Source organism: Eleutherodactylus coqui, chromosome 2 (genome assembly GCF_035609145.1).
Source record: "Eleutherodactylus coqui strain aEleCoq1 chromosome 2, aEleCoq1.hap1, whole genome shotgun sequence".
In the NCBI taxonomy this organism is placed as follows: Eukaryota; Metazoa; Chordata; class Amphibia; order Anura; family Eleutherodactylidae; genus Eleutherodactylus; species Eleutherodactylus coqui.
Window position 1 is genome coordinate 225,910,408 of NC_089838.1, and position 4,707 is coordinate 225,915,114.

Genomic DNA, 4,707 nt, shown 5'->3' on the forward strand with positions numbered 1-4,707 from the left:
ATGTACACCAGCATGGTAGACTGTACTGCTTCAATGAACTTATAAATTCAAAAGCAGGAGGTGCTCTAATAAATAGTGCAAACAAATATCTAAGGGTTCGTTTAACCCCTTGAGTGGCGGGTTTCTTACCCCCCTATCATGCCCACCAGGGCAGGCTTTTTAAATGAGCCAATCATTTAATTTCAACTAATTTTGCAGTCGCATTCCAAGAGCCATAACCTTTTCATTTTTCCATTGACATGGCCATACGAGGGATTGGTTTTTGCAGGACAAGTTGTACTTTTTGATGGCATCATTTTTGGGTATATATAATGTATTGTATAACTTTTGTAAAAAAATTTGTAGGGAGATTGGGGGAAAAAAAAAAAAAGATTCTTCCATTTTGTTTTTTGGATTTCATTTTTACGGCGTTCAGTGTGCAGAATAAATAATGTGATAACCTTATTCTCTGAGTCACACGATTCCAGTGATACCAAGTTTATACAGTTTTTTTTTTTTTGTTTTTTTTTTAAGTTTTGCTATTTTTGTACATTTAAACCTTTTTTTTTTTTTTTTTTAAAGGTTTGCTTTTGTGCTGCCACATTCCAAGAGCCGTATTCATTTTATTTTCCCATTGCCAGCGCTCTAAAAGGCCTTGTTTTTTGCGGGATGAACTCTAGTCTTCATTTATCTAATTTTTTGGAAAATGTAAAATTTTGATCGCTTTTTATTCCATTTTTTCTAGGGGTAAGATTAACAAAATCTGTAATTCTGGCAGGTTTGTTTTTATTTTTTTTTTTCACTGCATTCTCTGAGCAGTATAAATAAAATGTTAAAGCAGTTCTACAGGCCGGTACGATTATACCAATACCAAATTGTAATAGTTTTTTTCTTTTTCAAAACTTTTTCACAGTTAAAAAAAAAAAAAAAAAAAAAAAGGAATAAAAAAGTTAAAATCATAAAAGAAAAATGCATATTTGGTATTGCCGCGTCCATAAAAGTCTGATCTATCAAAGTAGTGCATTATTTACCCAGCACGGTGAACGTAGTCCAGAAAAAAAAATAAATAAAGAACGCCACAAATGCACTTTTTCAGTCACCCCGTCTCCCAGAAAAAATGCAATAAAAAGCGATCAAAAAGTCGTATGTATTCTGGATTGGTACTATTGTGGTACTATTGTGAACTACAGGACATATCGCAAAAAATGAGCCTTTGCTCAAGTACGTCAACGGAAAAATGAAAAAGTTATTGCGCGCAGAAGATGCAGCAGAAAATAATTTTAAAAAATCATTTTAAAAAATAAAATGTCTTTGAAAAAAATACAAGTACTACAGCAAAAAAAAACTATACAAGTTTTTGGTATCGTAGTAATCGCACTGACCCATAGAATAAAGTTATCATGTAATTTTTGTTGCAGTTTGTGTGCCGAAGAAACAAAACGCACTGAAAGATGGCGGAATGTCTTTTTTTTTTTATTTTTTTTTTTTTTCATTTTACTCCACTTAGAATTTTGTAAGTTTTTCAGTACATTATATGGTACTTTAAATAGCACCATGGAAAAATACAACTTGTCCCGCAAAAAATAATCCTTCATACAGCGACATCGATGGGTAAATAAAGGAGTTATAATTTTTTAAAACGGGGGTAGGAAAAAAGAAAAAAAGGGTCCTTGTCATTAAAGGAGTTGTCTCGCGCCGAAACGGGTTTTTTTCTTTTTCCATAGGCCCCCCGTTCGGCGCAGGACAACCCCAAAGGATGTGTTAAAAAAAAAAAAAATTTATTACTTACCCGAATCCCCGCTCTGCGACTTCTTCCTTCTTCTTCCTTCACCAAGATGGCCGCCGGGATCTTCACCCACGATGCACCGCGGGTCTTCTCCCATGGTGCACCGTGGGCTCTGTGCGGTCCATTGCCGATTCCAGCCTCCTGATTGGCTGGAATCGGCACACGTGACGGGGCGGAGCTACGAGGACCAGCTCTCCGGCACGAGCAGCCCCATTCACCAGGAAGACCGCACAGCGCAAGCGCGTCTAGAAAAGCAAGAAGACATCAGAATTAGACGGATCCATGGCGACGGGGACGCTAGCAACGGAGCAGGTAAGTGAATAACTTCTGTATGGCTCATATTTAATGCACGATGTACATTACAAAGTGCATTAATATGGCCATACAGAAGTGTATAACCCCACTTGCTGCCACGAGACAACCCCTTTAAGGGGTTAAATAATGTACTAACTTCCTTCTTTAGGTTATTACGACGCAGGGATACCATGTGTGTAATATTGTTTTTAATTTTTTACAAAGTAAAGGGAGACAAGTGTTTTTATTTTAACTTTTTTAAAATATTTGTGCCTTTAGGGGACTTCCACAGAGACCCATCAGGACCCCCTGATCACATTCCAGGGGTCCGATGGTGACAGCCCTTTAAATGCTGCAGTTGCATACACCGCAGCATGTAAAGGGTTGACACAGCAGAGATCGTAGGTTTTCTCCATTCTCTGCTGTGTAGAGCTGGTGCCTGGCTATCCTCTGACAGCCAAGTACCAGCTCTCCCTGCCACAGAGACCATCGGCTGGCTTTGAAAATAGAAGCGGGAGATTGCCAATATCTTCCTGCTTCTGTTTTTCAAAGTCCTGCACTGCTCTGTGTGGGTCTGTGCAGGCAGAGCACACTGCCACAGCTTGTGGCATTGTGCTCTGCAGCTTTCATAGTGAAACATAGCCCGGAAATCTTCCGGGCTATATCACTATCAGCAGTGGAGCTCGTCCCAGAAAATTTTCAGGCGTGCCACTCAAGGGGTTAAATGAACAATTTTTTGAAAGATAATTGTTTCAAACGAACAATAGAGAACAATAATAGTTTAACTACCCGCCAATGGCCAAACGATGATTTGCTTTTTGCTCGCCGTTCATTTTATGCAGGCATACAATTCATCATTGGCTCATTCACTTATCATTTATTCAGTTTAGACAGCGCTCGTTCAGTCGTTCTCATTCACGTATACAGCAAATGTTAAAGACTGAATCATTTTGAATGATTTTTCGTTTGAACGAGCCAACACTGTATCGGCCTGTCTAAGCAGGCTGCACGAGTGAATGAGCTAACTAAGAGGTCATTGACTTGTTTAAATGATTAATTAAAATTAATTCCAGCAATGTAGCTCAATAAGTACTGAAAGTAATGGGTGACTAAATTCTTTCTATAGAAAGGATCACCATGGTAGGCTAAGGGTGCGGGCAGACGAGCGTAGGCGTATTTACGTTCGCACGAGCGCAACGTATAATTGCCCGAGCGATCGTTTTTCACCGATCACGACCAGAGCTAGAAAGCGTATTTTCGTTTGTTCCTACTTTGCAAACGGTCTTTTCGGCGATCGAATATGCGTTGGCGTGTATTTCGGTCGCATATGTTCTGTTTTTTTTCGAATTGCCGTTTTTACGCGCCGTAAAATCGCCCATGTGAACGAATACATTCGAAACCATTGCCTCAGATGGTCACGTATATACGTTTGGTCGCAAAAACGCGCCGTTTATGCGCTTGTCTGCCCGCACCCTAATGCTGACACAGACCACTTAGGGTGGTTGGTACTCTGCATAGTAAGTGGGATCAGTCCTTACTAGGCTAAAATATCAATTAGCAGGGCACTAAAAATTTGCCTCAGTGATGCTGATACAGTGTGATGGAACCTAGTCCTGAGATTGCCCTTCTCGAGAGAAAAAAAAAATTGCCTGTAACTGTGAAATGTTGGACTGAAAATCAGGGTGTCCCATTGCACGGTGCGGCAAGTACTAGTGCTGAGCAACATAGGAAAAATGCAGTCTGAAAGGGAGAGGAAATGATGCCAATTACTGTAAGGGCATGTGTCAAATCCGGCATGAAGTTTAGTAGCAAGGTGGAGAAACCCCACCATTCTTACCAAAACCTTCACTAGGAAAGAAAGTTAATATGATTGATATATTCAAACAGCCTACTTTTTTTTTGGAGGCTTTTGTCCCTGAGTGCTATTTTCCCCTTACTCTTTTTGCTACACCTGTGTACTGCTTTTATGGTATTCATTCACACTCCAGGTGTTTCCCTGAGAACTAATTAAGCAGTATCAGAACTTTGTGCTGGGCAGTCGCCAGGGCATTATTTCAAGCTGACACTGCCTTAAATCAGAATTTTAAGACCCCCTTACAGTGCCAATTATCATCAACATTTACTCGTTTCTGAGGAATCATAATAAGTGATAAGTTAACGGAGGTGAAGAAGAGCAATAAAACCATGGTTTATTGTTGATGATTGGTAAATGTAGATGCCGCTCAGTGACCTGTACACAAGGCATTGCTGTCTAGCACACAGTCAGTTCTTGGTGTTCAGTAGTGTGGACACTGCTCTAAGCGTTATGTGCACTATTGGAAAAAACCCTGGCACTACATGCTGTACTGGAATCTGCCTGTGTGTGTGTGTGTGTGTGTGTGTGTGTGTATATATATATATATATAACACACACACACACACACACACACACACACACACACACACACATTAGTATGTCATCACCATACTGTATCATGACCGGTTAACGCCAACTCTCTATTTCTATGGAGTCCAGGGATATGGCCAGGCTTTATCTGCCACCCAGTGCATACATTGGTACCATTTGTAGTTTGCAGTTGTGCCCAGCAGTTAACAGTTATGACCAGTTGAGACTTTTTGCTATATATATATATATATATATATATATA